Source organism: Pleurodeles waltl, chromosome 7 (genome assembly GCF_031143425.1).
Source record: "Pleurodeles waltl isolate 20211129_DDA chromosome 7, aPleWal1.hap1.20221129, whole genome shotgun sequence".
In the NCBI taxonomy this organism is placed as follows: domain Eukaryota; kingdom Metazoa; phylum Chordata; class Amphibia; order Caudata; family Salamandridae; genus Pleurodeles; species Pleurodeles waltl.
In genome coordinates, this window is record NC_090446.1 from 866,718,791 (window position 1) to 866,737,967 (window position 19,177).

Sequence of the window (19,177 nt, forward strand, 5' to 3'; positions counted from 1 at the left end):
ATGCCTAAGAAATGCACCATGACATGAGGCCGTGCAACCAGGCCAAGACCCCGCTATGTTAAGACCCACAGTTAATAGAGCTAATACATAATACATAGGGCCTGATTCTAACTTTGGAGGACGGTGTTAAACCGTCCCAAAAGTGGCGGATATACCACCTACCGTATTACGAGTCCATTATATCCTATGGAACTCGTAATACGGTAGGTGGTATATCCGCCACTTTTGGGACGGTTTAACACCGTCCTCCAAAGTTAGAATCAGGCCCATAACCCTTAATATAACATATTACTACACTAATCAAACATAAGCTCAACATTTTATATTAGCAAGCCACTAAGAAGTACACATCGTGAACACTGGCGCCCACTCACGTGGGTGCATCAACTGCGTGCATTATTTTTTTCTAAGTTAATACATTTTCTATGCAAATTCAACACTCAAAACACATGAATATTCATTAATGAACTCAGCGTTAACAGTGACACTGTTTAAGGCAAACACACCTGGATCTGGGTTCCTCTTTCACTACCATTCTTTGCTTAGTTTGAGTTGCTTGTCCATAGGTGCATCTCTTTTGCTTCAGAAATCGTATGCACTCGTACACCTTCAGAAGTCTCTGTTGGACCCTATAAATCCACATTAAATAACTAATTCATTCATGCAAAAATTCTATATTTTACCTCATCTTAAATAAATCAAAATAAATGTCTTGAAAGAAGCAATAATTCCTGGAGCCTTTGCTTACAAAACCCTTGTGTAATCTTTGAGGATATCCACTAATACTCCCCTCCCATAGAGCTTTTCCCTTTTAAAATTGTGAGTCACTTCTTTTTTATAAAAATATTTTCAGATTAATTACAACCAAGTAGGTAGACATCCTCTTACTTGTATTTTTTCATTCACTACTACTCGAGTTTGTAATTTTGCTAAACATGCATAGCCAACTTCATCTAGAATGTATTGTGAGTGCCTTCCTTGTCTTTGAGACAATATGAAAGTCTGATTGTCGTGACTGTATTCATAGCTGGCTAAAGCTCAGACATTTTGTAACCTTTCTTATGATGTCTTCTGAATTTCGTGCCAAAGGATGACTGACTTTATATTTTAGAAATGTGTATTTCTGTTTGCATTTAGCATTACAACTGCAAGCAACCATTCATTTTCATTTTATGTGAAAGAGAAGCTAATGAAGTCCATATAAAAAACAAATGTATGTTTCTCTTGTAGCGTTGTCTATGCCGGTTAAAGCAAAATGACTAACCTTGCAATCCAGATCCATCAGGTTCGATGGGAGCTTCCTCACTTCTCCAAACCCACAGCCAATCTTAAGCTACAAACTGTAGCCTAAAAGTAGTCCCGGCAGAAAATGTGGGGCAAGAGAGAGAAATACTGGATAAATACTGGATGTCATCACACTGCTTGTTTGCACTGGTGGGCTTGACCTCCACTGCAGGAGCATTGATATCTAAAGACAAGAGAAAACTTTTAGTGTTGTTATGGTGTCGACGTTCGCACCTAACTTCTGACATTATATCTGAAGATCCTGTTGACAATTTCTACAATTCCCACTTTCTGTTCTGCAATGAATCTCGATATTTCCCCTAAATTGCAGTATAATTAAGGTAGCTGTGGTACCTTTGAACAACATTCTACTTTTTATATTTTTTGCTAAAAGACCTACTATTCATATCATACAATTGCCTCTGGGGATCTGGCTGTATTCAATGTAACTGCTGATAACTGTAGCACGGAAAGCATTCATTAATATCGTGTGGTTCACCTACACACTCAGATAAATGTATGCTTATTCTAATCAATATCAAAATAGCATTATTTACGAACATGAAAACTGATTAATTGCCTAACAAGGACGCTATGGTCAATGAGCATTCAAGATGGTTACCGCCATTTAAAAGATTTGTAGAGCTCTGAGGCACCATGAAACATGCAATCTCTCTCAACTTTGCTTAGGTGTTTAGTGTAGGGCATCCCTCTTAGAATCGAGTCCTCTGTCCACGTGGATCTCACACTTTGTGCACCCCTCCATTCTCTACTTGTTCTGAAGACCCACATGGTCAGGAGATTCACTGTAGTATGTCGCAGAGGACTGGAGTGTAGAAGTAAGCCCATCCGGTGACACATCCTGACACTGCCCTATATAATTCCTTAGCTATCTAGCACTATTGAGGGTGGATGCAAACATAAACTAAACTTTCAACACACTTCTTTTTTTCTTGAACCAATACTGACTTCCTGTTTTGTTTTGCCATAGTGGTACTGTGCTACCAGGAAGAAGCTATTGCTTCGGTTTTCCATAATTGTAACATGAGGGTGGACATTTCAGTAATTTTCACATTTCTATCTTTAAATAAAAATGTGTCCATTTCTGTCCCTAATGACCTATTGGTGTAAACATGGATCACAACTTTTTTACGCATGCAGTGTTTCACAAAACAATAAATGATGTGCTCTGATTTTCTTGTATCTTAAGGAATCTTTCAGGAACAAGTGATTGCAAGAGTCGACACATCTTACTAGGTGAGGGTAAAGGTTTACCTTCCCCTCCGAAGTCATGAAACTTCCCCTTGGTAAAAGGTAGTAAAACAACGTGCCTGATTGATTTCCAGGTGCAGTAAGAGCCACCCATTAAGTATGAGACATCTTACAGCTGGAAGTAGCATTAGATGTATGGCGGGGTAGAGATGATGCAGATGCAGGGTAATGTGGAACACCGTTGAAGATATCAAATAAGAGGAAGATAGGGGATCCCACAAATTTCCAGGGAATTAAGGTTTATCTGCAAGGACTATTGAAAGGGTTGGATGGAGGTGGGGTGTGGCAGATGTTGGGGCTCTGATAGATGGTGACTACCATAGTCTTAATGTTGATTGTCAGTCACCACAACTTGAACGAGTTTGCAGTGCTGCAAATGTTCTATGAAGCTGCCTTCTCTAAATGCCGAATTTTGTGATGTGGCAAAGCTGAAACAAACAGAAACACTGTGTGAAATTGGGTGCCTGACTTATTCCGCACCTCCTATAGCAACTTCAATACCTCCTGTTTCTCTAGTCACACTGGTAACTTGTGATAAGCACATTCCATCTGAAATGTGAGAATGAAGAGGAAGCCATTGATGTTTTAGCACAAGTTTGTTTAGGCCCTTAATGATCTAGTTCATAGTTATATTTTCTCGCAGAGCAGGTGGAAAGAAGTCTTGGAGCAGCTGGATGTTGGTTTCAATGGATATTAGAGCACTCCCTGTCTTGCTTCCTGATAACTCTAGCTCTAATGGTCTATAAATGATCTTTGTCAGGACGCCTGTAGGCTTCGATTCATGGCTTTTCTTTCCTCTGTGTTCATGCATAGCCAATCACAAAGGTATGAGATACCTTCAGAATTCCCATAGGTTGTTTGTACCTCCTGTATCTTCTTTGTAGGTCTCATTTAGAAAAATGTCTGCTCTAAACCTTACATGTTTTTTGGAGAGTGGCTCTCTGTTGCTGATTGGAATATGATGTGGCACCTTGTCCTCTTTTCTGCCATCATAAACTCATCCACTGCATTCTTGGTTATTCTAGCATGTGCCAACCAATTATCGAATTTTAGCTGTAAGTACTAAAATATGTTTCTTCGTGTGTCATTGGCTGAAATTAAGAATTGAAATTGTCGGTCCATTTCTGTCGCCGTTATGTGCAGCATGTAGGCTAGTCTTCCTTCTTCAGAACCTCACATCTGTCCACGCTTGTGCGATGTGTATGAACGCTTTCTTCTTTTTGAGTCTCTGATCCAGTAGTATTTTGGATGCCCCTGGATTTTCGGTCTCTGATACTTCTTCGTTAGTGTGATTTTGCAGGCGTTTGAGCCCATGATAAATGAATGCAGATTAATCTTTGACTCTTTACAGCGGTGCTATTAAGGATGTGTACTTGATGCTTGAAAGCTAATTTCCCTTAGTCATACGCATTCCCTGGTCTCTTTCTCCTCACCTGTCTCTTATAGTGAAGTTTGGTATAGATGTGCTGTCTGGCTGAACTTTTACATTGAGTATACTAGCGTGATCAGTGCTTTTTCTCACACATGGATGGGACACTGAGGAACTATCCCAGTTCATTTATTGTTTTGACTTTCTGTGGTGATAATGAACAGTAGTGAACTCATGGTTGGGGGCTGCTGTGTACACTTGTGTACGAGGGTCCAAGGGCCGAAACTGGAGGTAGGTATTGAAGTTAAGCAGGAGAATGGTTTCCTGTTGGTGCTTTTCTGACTACTGTGATCATCACTGTAGGCTTAAGCTCACCCCACACTCCCAAAAATAGAACCCCCTTCTCCTCAGTTCCCTCCTGATTAGAGTGGTGAGTGTGTGGATGTGGGATCCATTTATTGTGAACACATTTCTGTTGGACTCCTTAGTGTGCAGACATTTAGGGTCTGCTCTTTTGGCTGTGACTCATATTTATAAGCCAATCCCACTGCAAGGCTGAGACATCCTTTACCCTTTTCTGCATTGATGGGGATTCCTAATGGCTTGCCGGGCTTTAATAACTAGTTGCACAATCTGGACGGCCATTTGTTGGCAATGCTGGTTGAAGGTTGGTGGACAAAGGAGTGGGGCTTGAGCTTACATTCTCACAAGTTGAAATCTTGTTAGGCCCCATAATTGTAATCCTTTAGTTTGTTGGAGGTTTGTTTTTCTAGTATTTCTTCTTTTGTGAAGCCACTCATCAGGCTTCACTACTTCTCTAGTGACTCAATGTTGCTTTAAGTGCAGAGAGCCTTTCAGTTTGAGGACTAAATATGAATGCAGTTGCACATTAGTTTTCCCTCCTCAGAGTCCCCTCCGTTAATTTTTTTTCGCTGTTGGCACTACTGTCTCACTCTTTAGCACTTGTGTGCTGTTCCTCACTACCCCATATATGTCTGAGAGTCCCCCCACCTTTGCTCGCCCTCTGTGTGTGCCTATATTGTGCCTTCTATGGTTTTATTTTGGATTTATTTGTTACGATTTCTGTACCTTTACTCCTTTATGTGTTATGCTGAGTGTGTGCTTGGGACTTGTCTAAGTCCCCTACACCTCCCTCCTATGCAGTTTGTCTCGAGCACATGCATTCGATGCCTTTGTCAACTTTTCTTGTTCGGTGTCTCCCTACGGACTTCCTCTTGCTGCACTCTCTTCTGGTACATTTGGGTGCCCCAACGTCTCTGTGACTGGATGCGCATCTCTTCAATAAGCAGGTTTCTTGCCTCGTGTTAATTTCTCTCAATCACCTAACCTTCGGTCTGTGTCTATGTCGCACTCCACCCATCCAACTGTGTATCTGTTTCACTCACTCACGATTCACTTCAGCCCCTCGAGATGATTTGCACCTAAGAAGATCCTATTGAAGTGTTTGTTCTAAGTCATGGATTGATTGTTTCATTGATTATTTCATTCAATCAGCATGCTTAGTCCTTCTCCCTCCCCCTCATTTGTCTCTTCAAGGCTCCCTTAGCGTGTGTGCCTTACAGAATTGCAGAATGAACTTATATTTTTTTCCACATCATATATGGATGGATGACGAGCTATTGGTTGAGTATGTCATCTTTAATATGTAAAAGATATTCAAAAACGTTAACTGTTAACTGGGATATTTTAGATTCTAACTGCCTGGCAAATGAATGATAAGGAAGAAGAAGGTGGCCAAATTTAGAAGAAAAAAAATCCGGAAATTCCACAAACATAGAAGTAGACTAAAGCACGCATTTGCATTTCCCGATGGGTACAGAATTACCTGAATAACAACGCTCACTAACTCAGAAAACACAGTGGAGCAACAGGTCTAATTAATAGCAGCTTTTGCACACAGTGAAATATCTGTTTCTTAACTTACTTTCTGCAAGTTGATGCTATCTAGTTCTGCACCAAAATGCGTGCAAGCCTTCTTCCCTCCGTGTTCAGTCAACCCTGTCCGAAAACCTGAACATGTGCTAAGTTTGCTGAAATTTGCTAGGGCATATACTGAAAAAACAGGGCTTTCCCGGCAAAACCGGGACAACGGAGTTGTCTTTAGGTTAATCAATTAATGATACTGTTTGTACTTTACGTAAATGTTGGTACATGTCTTTGTACTACACTGTGTATAGCCTGCATTCAGCACTTTCAAATACAGTTTTAAAATGCATCGGTCAATTACGACTCTCCTAAATTTTAAACAAAATATTGTGGTTGAAGTAAATTATGTCTGCATTGTCGGGAAAAGCCCCTGTTGGCACACGAAGATCTGGGATTTGGATTAATCTACAAGAGCACTAGGCTCATGTGTAGTTTTTAGTACAGAGGCATAATCATTAAGCCGCCGGTAGCTCGCAGATTTCCTTTATGCCTATGCCGGCTGCACAGCTTTCTCTCACTGGAGAGTTGGCTGAAGCAGAAATGTTTCACGGGAACCATGAAACCAGGTGACTGCAGTGTGTAAAGCAGGAGCTATGTTCGCTTCACGACATCATGAGGGAATGGTGCATGAGATCTCTTATACTCATAGATGACAATAATCTTGTTATAAAAAGTATTCTTAAAGTCACAATCTTGACATGGATGGCCATCCTCTTAGAGGACACATAAAACCCCATACTTCTTGCAATACGTATAGTGCTAAGACTGGCAAAAATATGTTAGAAATGGGGTCTTTGGTTGACAGTCAGGTTACCCCCTGTTCAAGCAAGGACCCTCACTCTAGTCAGGGTAAAAGAGAATCACCCTCAGCTCACCCCTGCTTACTCCCTTGGTAGCTTGGCACGAGCAGTAGGCTTAACTTCAGAGTGCTAGGTGTAAAGTATTTGTACCAACACACACAGTAACTGAATGAAATCTCTACAAAATGACACAACACAGGTTTAGAAAAATAGAAAATATTTATCTAAACAAAACAAGACCAAAATGACAAAAATCCACAATACACAAGTCAAGTTATCAATTAAAAAGCAAAAAGAGTCTTCATGTAGTTTTAAACGCACACACTAACACTGTTAGTGTGGAAATGTACCTTGGGTACGTCAAAAATAACCCTGCAAGGGCGAGTGTGTGTCAAAAAGGGCTTGCGATGCTTCGATTTCACTCACGAGCGAGACCTTGCGTCGTTTCTCCTTTTGTCGGGTCGGGCGCGTAGTTTCTTTTTTCCGCAGGAAAGCGATGCTTTGATCCGGTCAGCACTCTTGGGTTCCGGGCAGGCCTTGCGTTGGTTTTACACGCCGAGCTGTACTTGCATCGGAAATCCAGCTGCACGATGATCCGAAAAACATGCAGCACGAGTTGTGATCTCACCAGCCTCCATCAGCACTGCTGTGCGTCATTTCTCCAGCTCCGTGCATCGATTCTTCGATTTTCAGCTGCAAAGCCAGCGGCACGTCGATTTCCCAACCGCAGATTGGAGTTGCGTCAATCTTTTCACCGCACAGTGTTCTGTGTGTGGATTTCTTCCTCTTAGGCTACCAGTTTCTCCTTTCAGGGTCCCAGGAACTGGATGGGCACAACAGGGCAGAGTATGAGTCTCTCCAGAGACTCCAGGTGCTGGCAGAGAGAAGTCTTTGCTGTCCCTGAGACTTCAAACAACAGGAGGCAAGCTCTAAATCAAGCCCTTGGAGAGTTCTTCTCAAGATGGAAGGAACACAAAGTCCAGTCTTTGCCCTCTTACTCTGGCAGAAGCAGCAACTGCAGCATAGCTCCACAAAGCACAGTCACAGGCAGGGCAGCTCTTCTTCCTCAGCTCTTCTTCAGGCAGAGGTTCCTCTTGGTTTCCAGAAGTGTTCTAAAGTCTGTGGTTTTGGGTGCCCTTCTTATACCCAATTTCTCCTTTGAAGTAGGCCTACTTCAAAGCAAAGTCTCTCTTGAATGTGAAATCCTGCCTTGCCAAGGCCAGGCCCCAGACACTCATCAGGAGTTTGGAGACTGCATTGTGTGAAGGCAGGCACAGCCATTTCAGGTGTGAGTGACAACTCCTCCCCCCCCCCCTCCTAGCACAGGTGACTCATCAGGATATGCAGGCTACACCCCAGCTTCCTTTGTGTCACTGTCTAGTGTGAGGTGCAACCAGCCCAACTGTCAAACTGGCCCAGACAGGGTATCCACAAACAGGCAGAATCACAGAAATGGTATAAGCAAGAAAATGCTCACTTTCTAAAAGTGGCATTTTCAAACACACAATCTTAAAATGAACTTTACTAAAAGATGTATTTTTAAATTGTGAGCTCAGAGACCCCAAACTCCACATGTCTATCTGCTCCCAAAGGGAATCTACACTTTTATCAGATTTAAAGGTAGCCCCCATGTTAACCTAAATGAGGGACAGGCCTTGCAACAGTGAAAAACGAATTTAGCAATATTTCACTGTCAGGACATATAAAACACATTACTATATGTCCTACCTTAACCATACACTGCACCCTGCCCTTGGGGCTACCTAGGGCCTACCTTAGGGGTGTCTGACATGTAAGAGAAGGGAAGGTTTAGGCTGGCAAGTGGGTACACTTGCCAAGTCGAATTTACAGTTAAAACTGCACCCACAGACACGGCAGTGGCAGGTCTGAGACATGATTACAGAGCTACTTATGTGGGTGGCACAACCAGTGCTGCATGCCCACTAGTAGCATTTGGTTTACAGGCCCTGGCACCTCCAGTGCACTTTACTAGGGACTTACTAGTAAATCAAATATGCCAATCATGAATAAACCACTTACATACAATTTTACACCGAGAGCATATGCACTTTAGCACTGGTTAGCAGTGGTAAAGGGCTCAGAGTTCAAAAGCCAACAGCAACAGGTAAGAAAAAAAAGGAGGCAGGAGGCAAAAAGATTTGGGATGACCCTGCATTAGCAAAAAAGTCCAACACTATACATGTATTGTCTTTCTGATCTTTGCATGGCCTCCCTCCCGTAACTTGCATGCTTTGTACATGGACTCCCACCTCCTTGCGTTTGTTGAGAAACTGCCACCAGCTTACCTGCATGGACTTCCTTCTGCAACCACTTGTGAGGTACAGAGACTGCACCACACACTGACTGTACTTCCCCGTCATCTTACACTGTGCATAAATGTACCCCTTCTTTCCTCTGTGTATTTCCTTCTTTTACTACACTTAAAGTTACATAGAAAAAAAAAACAAAGGCAAAACCTATTGTCGTTGCCAGTGTTTGTTAGGTGGAGGCATCATAACGGCAGGAGCAGATTGGCTGCACACCCGCTCACCCATCCATTTATTCTCAAGATCGCTCCCCAACTGTGGGGTGAGTCCTCCAACTCATTTCCTAGGGCGCCACTGGGGTGGACAGTAATTTGAATCCCACAGAGGAATGTTCACACCTGCCTAGGGCAAGGACGCATGGTAAACAGTGTAAGGCATGAGGCCTCCAGCCTCTGGTCACACTCTAGGAGCACCGTGGACAGCTTAGTGTTGAAGGGTGGGGGGCCTGGGTTTGCAGACAAGGGGACCAGGAGTGGGGGCAACCCCTCAGTTATGCAGGTGAAGTCCACCTGTGTGGTTCTCCTTGGGATGAAGGTTGACTGGGCCTCAGTGTAGGAAGAATAAGTAATGGAGGTTCCACTATAACGAGAACTGGATAACAACGATTTCAGCTGGACGATTTCAGATTGTAATGGTTTGCTACATCTTTTGTACATTAACTGTAAATGTGTTTTTTTCTTTGACTAAGATGACATTTTTTTCTTAGATGCATGTGCTGTATTTGCATTTAGAATGATAATAATGTTAAGATGTCATGTTTTCATGTGTTTCCTGTAATAAACATGACCCTCTACCCAAAAAGCAGTTTGGTGTCCGTCATTGGCTCATTGGGTTGGGGAGGGAGTGAACCCGGTTTGGGGACTCTGGGTCCTATGGAAGTCTGATCCCAGAAACTGCAAATCTTCCCAGTATTTACAGGTAGAGATTCAAGAACCTGAAATATTTTGCCATTTGTGATGTAAAACATTTATTTTGTGAGCTTCATTGATAAAAAGGGACTCATTCTTGTACAGTTCATTTGAGTTACTGCTGGGATGAGTGAGCTCAGCTTGGCTGGGTCGCAGCATTTCCTGTGAAAGGGCAGTCAGTGTTCGTGGGGATCAGAGGAGGACTAAGGCCTGGCGTCTATGATGTATTATATTTTGTTTCAGTTAACTTTCTAAAGCAGAATTTGTTGTTTATCATGTGGCCCTTTTTGTGTCCCATTCTTAGAAGTTATACAATAAAACAAAAGTAAAACAAAGTATCAGACAACTTTAGGACGATGTTAAATGCAAATACTTCTCACAATTAACTCGCTCCCGCTGTTCTTCAGTCTTGAGCACTGAGGTTCTCGGCACCGGATGTGCTTTCTGGGGAAGTCGAGGCAATTAGGAACGCACCAGCAGGAACATGTAAACAACTAAAAACCCGTGGAGCAGAATGGAGGTCGATTGTAGTGAACAGTAAGAGGATGAAAGCTCCCCTAAAAACAGAGGGAGGGATTTATTGCCGCTCTACCGTCACTATTCCCTAATTAGTCCCTGAGTCATCTGGGCTGGTGCACCTGTTTGCTGACGCCCCTGTCACCAAGCCACGCTTATTTTTCTCGCGAAAGGTCCGGCCACTGGTCACGCCTGGCTGAATTTACATTCTAACAGCAAATGGAACGGCATACTGAAGGTCCCCTAAAAAGAAAAAAAAAATAGAAAATTGTAGTCTGCGAATCAAGGATAAAATGCCCGTGACAGATATCCCAAGGCTCAATAATGCTCTGCTTTGTGCATTGACATTCTGTCTAGCTCATCACTTTCATTAGAGAGACACAATCTCGGTGCAGTTCAATCATCCGGTAAGTTAGCTGTGTAAACTTTAAACATGCTCCAGTCGATGATGCAGATAATTGTGTATTACGTCTGTTTATCCGAGGAGATTTATTCCATTGTCAGTGTCAAGTCGGGCCTTTATAACGAGATGCAGACGCCTTCAGAATTCTGGCTCTTTCTGGAAACCTCGCTGGGCAGGAAGCTGAGGCCGATTTCGAGTGGCCGTAAAACACTGGAGTTACCTAAAATGCGGAGGGCAGTACAATTTACGTATTTATTGTTGGAAATTTCCATAGTGAGCCAGGGCAATTATTTTAGCTGGTTAATGCAGAATACTGATGGCAACGACTTTGTGACATGGTTCCGAGACATTCTTCCCCACACTAATGCACTTTCAACCAAGATCTCAATGAGAGCTATTGACGGTAATTATTGTGGTACTGCATTGTTCTTCCCAAGCCCCTTTCCTTTATTTTGTATCTGGGAGGGCTATAAAAACTCCACGAGTAGGCAAAAGTCCACAAAACGTTTTGAGAGATCAGCTATTTAGTAGTTGACAACATCTACCTAGCACAAGAATGTCTAACAAGTTATAATTTTATGACAAGACGGGAGTATTATGCGTTTCTTTTCTTGCTTTAATAAACACAGCAGCAGTCAAGAAGAAACTACAAATCCCATAAGGCTAACACAGACAGCCAATGGGATTAAAAACGTAGTACAGCATATCTCAACCAATGGAAATACCCCCATGTCATTGTGATGTCACTTGACTGCAAGCAGCCTCTTTTTTCTTGCTGCTGCAGTCAAGATAAGTTTACCAGTTCGTTTCTCTCATGTCGTTCTTTTGTAATTTAAACCTTTTGTTTAAGAATTTTACATAATTTATGGTTCTTTCATATAATGTTGTCGGCAAGTTGCCGCATATTCTATATTTCGCGCTTTCCTCGCGCTCGTGTTAATATTCCGGCCTCAGGCAGCAATGGTCCGGTTGCTCCTGAGCCGAAAGCTTCAAACTTGAGCGCACGCCGCACGCGCGGCGTCTTTCGCGTGTCCTCCTCGCGTTAGGGATTAACCGTTATTCGTTTTTCTCCTGGCGCGAGGAGTTAATGACAAGTCGGCACGTTCTGCTCACCTTCTGACTACATTTCTCATCGACCGGCTTTTCCAAGCAACGCTTGCCAGCAGCTTCCAGCTTTTTTAGCCAACAACTCGTTCCTTTAGCCCACCCAGGGGAGGAGGAGTTTCCTGCTTCTCTTTTGGTGTTTCCCACATTTAACCCCCGGTTGTCTGGCAATTTATCCTTCAAGGATATTTACCATTCCTTTTCAGTTACTTCTTTGTTTGGGAATTTTATTCCTTATTTAAATTTTCCTATAACATGGAGCCTAATATCTCATCAATGGAACAGGGTGTTCCCAGTGACATGGAGGATGTAAGACATAAACTCCGTAATTTTATTAAGAGTTCTGTACATCAGGCAATGGCGTCCTCAATGTAAAAACTGTCAAAAAATGTGGAATCTAATTTTTCTAATTTATTATCTAAATCTTCAGCCCAAACTGTGGGGGAATGCAGTCAACGCCTGCCAGCCAACTCTACGGTTTTGGCACAAAAGGAGAGTGAGTTTATCTCACATATGCCAGAGGACACGGTTCCTCATAAGGCAACTGCCAAGGAGTATAACAATATGGCTCCTAGACCCTCTTTGAAACGAAAATCTAAACAACGGAATGTATCTCTTCCTATTCCTACTGCCTCCACTCCAGATTCTGATGAGGACATTCCTGATGCGGACTCAGACTATTGTGTCTCTGACAAAGATGATAATGATTCATTTTCTGCTCCTCCTCCAAAGAAACCTAAGGTTGCCTCTATTTCCCCTCCTCTTTTTGATGCAAAAGGTTTTCCTATGTTCGATCCCTCCAATATACTTCATCCCAATTCGACGGAATGGTTCCCAGCTGACCATGTGGGTCGTTATGTGGCTCAGAAATTATTCTCACCCTTAGACAAACAAACTAGAGCCAAGTTGAAGTCGGAATGCCCACGTTCAGTGCTTCCTCATAAGGCTACTACTACTCCATCTATTGACCAGCAGATGTTAACCTTTTTTTCCAAACAGGGCAAGGACCCTCGTAAAGGAGTGGATAAAGCGTGGTCGTCCTGCCAGGACAAGCTGTTGGACGTTATTGGTCCACTTACAAGGATCTTTGATATGGTTGAAACTGCCAGGTTGGATGGTACCTTTTTAGACCCAGAGGAGCTATCCTTGTGGGTCCAGCGCTGTTTTTGTTTACTAGGGAATGCTAATTCCTCTCTTGTTCATGAGAGACGTAAGGGCCTCCTTATCAAATTAGATCCTAAACTAATTAATTTGGCAACTGTACAACCTCAGGTCCACACGGAGGGACAACTTTTTGGGGAGTTTTTCATAAAGGATCTCAGCAAATATGTAGCACATTCACCTCTTTGGATAAAGCACAACAGTCCATGAGGAAAATGTTCAACCAATGGGTTTTTGCCAGGGCCGGTAGAGGCAGGGGACGCTTTACCGGCCGCGGTTTTGCCAATCAAGGCTCCAGAGGTTACCACAGTTCCTATCAGCAAGATTTCAGACCACAATTCTACCCCCAGAGTGGCAGAGGTTACCGTGCCAGGTCCTTCAGACATTCTAGAGCCTCCAACCCAACAGGTAAGCCCTCATGTTGGTTTTCTTCCGACAGGGGGTCGTATCTTCCATTTTCTTTCAAATTGGTTAACAATTACCACAGATGTGTGGGTTCTAGACCCTGTGCAGGGTTACAAAATAGAGCTTTTTTCTACCCCGGTGCAAACATTTTTCACCCCTCCTCCCCATTTTTCCGCAGAATTGGACCATCTGATATCTCTCGAGGTAAACACTCTGTTACAAAAACAAGCGGTTTCAATCACTCGTCCTCATCCGTTGTGTTTTACCAGCCCAATTTTTCTAGTTCAAAAGAAGAACAAAAAGATGCGTCCAGTCATCAATCTAAAACATTTCAATCGGTTTGTGGTATACCGACATTTCAAAATGGAGACAATTCTTCACCTCAGAGATATACTTTTTCAAAATGACTGGATGGTCAGACTGGATCTACAGGATGCTTATTTAGTGGTTCCTGTACATCCAGATTTCAGAAAATTCCTTTCGTTCCAATGGCTGGGCCAAACGTATCATTTTACCTCTCTGCCCTTCGGTCTATCGTCTGCCCCTTGGTGCTTCACCAAGCTCATGAAGCCCATGGTTGCTTTTCTAAGAGCTCAGGGGATAAGGCTCTTAATTTACTTAGATGATATCCTCATTTTAAGTCAGTCTCCTCAAACTCTTCTACGCCACTTACAAACAGCCTGCTCTCTTTTGGAAGATTTAGGTTTCATAATAAACAGAGAAAAATCTCTCCTAACACCCTCTCAAATCATAGAATTCGAGGGATTCAAGATCAATTCCCTTTCGGCTACCCTTCTTCTACCTACGACAAAAATAAAGTCCATAAAGTCAGAAATCCTACAAATTCTTTACAGCTCTCTCATCTCTCTCAGAACATTAGCTCGAGTAGTAGGCCTGCTGTCCTCTTCTATCCAGGCAATCTTTCCAGGTCCCCTTCATTACCGCTCACTTCAAAGGCTGAAGATTCAACACTTGAGGAAGGGGCTATCGTATTCCGACCTCGTTCCTTTAGACGTAGAGTCACGCACAGAGCTTCAATGGTGGATAGACCATTTATATGCTTGGAACGGGAAAAGTATATTTCCATCAGCCCCAGATCTTGTGTTATAATCCGATGCAAGTCGTCCAGGTTGGGGGGCCCACTGTGGTCCCATCTCGACTGGAGGCACATGGTCAACCGAGGAGTCCAAATTGCACATCAATTGTTTAGAGATGCTTGCCGGCTCCTTTGCAATCAGAAGCCTGGCAAAACACAAAGTGCATTGTGCAATCCTTCTCAGGATGGACAATATCTCCGCAGTCAGATACATAAATCATCTCGGGGGTACAAAATCCAAACCTCTGGCGGATTTAGCCAAGAGTTTTTGGGAGTTTTGCCTTTTAAACCATCTTTCGGTTCACGCAGAGTACTTTCCAGGAGTTCTCAATTCAGTGGCAGATTGGCATTCTCGTCATCTTCGAGACTCCAGCAATTGGAGACTTCATCCTTCAGTTTTCCACAAGATACAATCATTATGGGGCCCGCTCTCCATAGACCTATTCGCATCTCGTCTGAACACACAGCTTCCTCAGTTTTACAGCTGGCGTCCAGATCCCTTAGCCTTGGCATCAGATGCTTTCTTACAAGATTGGTCTCATTCCCTCAACTATGCCTTTCCCCCTTTTATCATGATCAACAAGGTCCTAGCACACGCCAGACGTCAGCATGCCTCTCTCATTTTCATAGTCCCGTTTTGGCAATCCCAGGTATGGTTCCCTACACTGCTGGAACTCTCTGTGGATTTTCCCTTACTAATTCCGTCCTTCCCTGACTTATTGCTGGACCCTCTTCATCGTTCTCACCCCCTCATTGTGGACAATATCCTCACTCTATCCGCCTGGAAGATCTCAGGAATTCCCAATCTCCCCCTGTCATTTCGTCAGAGGCTTCCCAATACATCTCAAATTCCTGGGCCCCTGTCAGCAAGAAAGCCTATAAGGCAGCCTGGTCTTTATGGGACGGCTGGTGTTTGGGAAGGCATGTTGATCCCTTTTCAGCAGATGTAATTTTTGTAGTCAATTTCTTGGCCGGAGAAGCCAGTAAAGGTAAAGCATTCCGCACTATCAGCCTTTATAGGTCACGCTATTTCTTCTAATCATACCCATGTCAATGCAAAACCGGTAGGCGAACATCAGCTGGTATGCCGATTACTAAAGGGAGTAAAATTTTCCAAACCTCCTCTACCAAAGTATAATCAATTGTGGGACGTTAACGTTGTTTTAAAATTTTTGATTTCTTTGCCAGACAATCCAATTTTATCATTAAAAATGTTATCCGCTAAATTAACAATGTTATTATGTTTGGTTTCCATTAAACGTTTATCGGATGTATAAGCATTGGACGTCTGCAACCGGCAATTCACTGCTTCGGGGGTGCTGTTCTCGGTTGTACGACGTACCAAGACCAACTTATCGTCAGTTTTTTATCCTTATTTCCCGCAACATCCGAAATTATGTGTAGGCCAATGTCGTAAAGTTTATGAGCAAAGGACTGCAGATTTGAGAACATCCTCCTCCCAACTTCTTATCTCTTTCAGGAAACCCTATAACCCGGTTTCGTCTGCTACATTAGCTCGTTGAGTTAGATGGATTATGTCCTTAGCTGGTATTGACATTTCCAGATTTGGAGCTCATTCTTCCAGAGGGGCTATGGCTTCCAAAGCCTTCTGGGCAGGCTCTCGTTTAGAGGATATTCTGAAATCTGCAGACTGGTCTAATGAAAATACCTTTAGAGTTTCTTATTGCAAACCTTTTGATAATGTTTCATTGAATGTAATTAATATGCTTTAAACTCGCATAATAGGAGCCTCCGGTCTTGTCATAAAATGTAGATTTTCCTAGTTTATGACGGAAAGTCTTAATTTTATTAAAGACACGAAGGCGAGTATTATCCCACCTCTGGTATAAACATTGTTTTCTCCCTCCCTTTCTTCCAGCGCCAGTTCCGGCCACTCAACCAGCGTTCTAGTTGGACTTCCTCGCATCAATTGAATTCTCCGCTTACTTCAAGTTCTGGATCGTATCCTCCTGATTTAATGGAACATTCCTTCCTTTGTAGGATTTTGGACTTTTGTTCTGACGTGTTTGCATTTCTTATGGCATTGTTTATTCTTTGATCTCTATTTCCGTTATTCATCAATAATTGACTTTATTTGCAAGAAAAGAGGGCTGCTTGCAGTCAAGTGACATCACAATGGAATGGGGGTATTTCCATTGGTTGAGATTTGCTGTACAACGTTTTTAATCCCATTGGCTGTCTGTGTTAGCCTTATGGGATTTGTAGTTTCTTCTTGACTGCTGCTATGTTTATTAAAGCGAGAAAAGAAACGCATAATATTCGCATAATAAAATTAAGACTTTCCGTCATAAACTAGGAAAATCTACATTATGTGCCATATGTACGAAAGTTTTTTCCCATAGACACAGAATGGATAAAATCCTTTGGTACATCTGGCCCTATGTGTCTTGTATCTAATAGAGATGACCTTTGGTCACACCCCATACTCGCCTTCGATTCTTACATACTTTCTAACAGAAACATGCATGCAGTGCAAACGTGTGAAGATAACCTGCTGTTCAGTTGTGCATTGATGGGAGGTGGGTGATAGATTTAACAAACATCCTTGTTGACCTGGCATCTATTCACACCGTAGCCCTGTCAAAAGGTCTTGTAATGCCCTAGTGAAAAAATACTTTCCGATCCCCTTCATGTTCTCTGCCAAAATAGTTACGAGCATCCATAGCAAATGGTTTATTTGAAGCACATTGAACAGAGTCACATTTCAGTTGTTGTAAGCATTTAAATAAACATTTTCACTGATTAGAAGTTTTCCTTTTGGGGGGTTTAGAACATAAATATCAAACTGAGCTTTTTTGTTCCTCGACAACATTTTAATAAACAGCACAAAACAGCATGCAATGACAGAACCCATATGCCTGTGAAAATATTTACTTACATCCCATATTGGCTTGGGGTAATTTCTCTTGAGAATCACTTCGTAATGAAAACATAAAAAAAATTACTTACCTCCAAACCCACCTCAGTCTAAACCTATGACCCAAACTGCACTAGACCGGGAGGACCAATATGGGGTGAAGCATCAAGACTGATAAATGTAGACATCATGTTAGTGGGCAAACTCAATTGATAAACTATCTACTGAAAACCATTTTGCCAATCATTAAAACGACAATCCAGTCCAGACAGTAGGTGCCACAAAACGAGATTCATATCTTCAAACTGAGAGGTCAAACAATGCTCCTGCTGCCACAGCCTTCAGTTTGCTAGCTCACAAAGGTCCCCAGAAAGGCAGGGTAAGATTCAGCGTTCATAAACATCCTCACCCTTTGTTCTATTGAGTCTCTCAGGGGACAACAGTGCAGCCTTTTCACCTAGTTGAACACATTTCTTCCTCTGAGACCTTCTAGGTCCCACCTCTTTGCTTGTGCCATTCTGCTGAAACCAGTAGGCAAAAGTATCTGATAGTGGCAAAATGTTGCTAAAGCCAGATTCCAAATTTTTTGTACCCATCTCCCTGGTGGTCACAACTATACCACATCGGAAGATGAATCACCTTTCACAGTGTCTCAGAAATCAAGTCTTCCTCAGCCATCAGCACAGAGTTCATAAATTTGTGCACCGATTATACCAATTTTGCATGAGACTTGCAGTTCCTTTCCAATTAGCACTTACAAAAAGGACATGGAAAGTTTTTGGGGAAGTATCGCTCACACCTATCAATATTTCTCTCACACCTGTCACCTCTCTAATGTCTTTTTAATCTCTTTCCCTATTTCTCACACATCCCATTCTTTGTCGCTCACCCATCTCTCTGTAGAGCCCTACTAATAATATTCTTTCTGCTGTTTCCCCTAATTCCCCCTTGTAATCTTTCACACTACTCCCTCACCCAATCCTGTAATTACTGTTGTTTTCACATATTCCAAGGACACCTTTTGGCTGGGGTGTGCGCTCAAAGGCCCGTATTTATACTTTTTGACGCTAAACTGCGCTAACGCAGTTTAGCGTCAAAACGTTTTGCGCCGGCTAACGCCATTCTGAAGCGCCATGCGGGCGCCGTATTTATTGAATGGCGTTAGCCGGCGCTAGCAGACCGGCGCTGCCTGGTGTGCGTGGAAAAAAACCACGTACACCAGGCAGCGCCGGCGTAGGGAAAAATGGCGTTAGGGCGTCTTAAAAATGGTGCAAGTCAGGTTGATGCCAAAAAATCGCCTCCACCCGATTTGCGCCATTTTTTACGACGCCCAGACGCCATTTACATGACTCCTGTCTTAGTAAAGACAAGAGTCATGCCCCCTTGCCCAATGGCCATGCCCAGGGGACTTATGTCCCCCTGGGCATGGTCATTGGGCATTGAGGCATGTAGGGGGGCACAAATCAGGCCCCCATATGGCAAAAAAAAAAAAAAAATGTTTATACTTATCTGAACTTACCTGAATGTCCCTGGGATGGGTCCCTCCATCCTTGGGTGTCCTCCTGGGGTGGGCAAGGGTGGCAGGGGGGGTCCCTGGGGGCATGGGAGGGCAGCTGTGGGCTCATTTTGAGCCCACAGGTCCCTTAACGCCTGCCCTGACCCAGGCGCCAAAATCCGGCACAAATGTGGGTTTTTTTGCCCCGCCCA

The 19,177-nt window shown here is 43.0% G+C and overlaps 1 long non-coding RNA gene across 1 annotated transcript in view; it reads right to left on the reverse strand.

Moving 5' to 3' along the window:
• Window positions 1–312: 312 nt before the first annotated feature.
• The window catches only part of LOC138245658 (uncharacterized), a 156,960-nt gene continuing 138,095 nt past the window's right edge, over window positions 313–19,177 (reverse strand). Inside the window, exons 5-6 of the long non-coding RNA XR_011194156.1 lie at window positions 1,265–1,468; window positions 313–629 (exon numbers count right to left, since the gene is read on the reverse strand). This is a non-coding gene — a long non-coding RNA (uncharacterized lncRNA). The remainder of the gene's footprint in view (window positions 630–1,264; window positions 1,469–19,177) is intronic.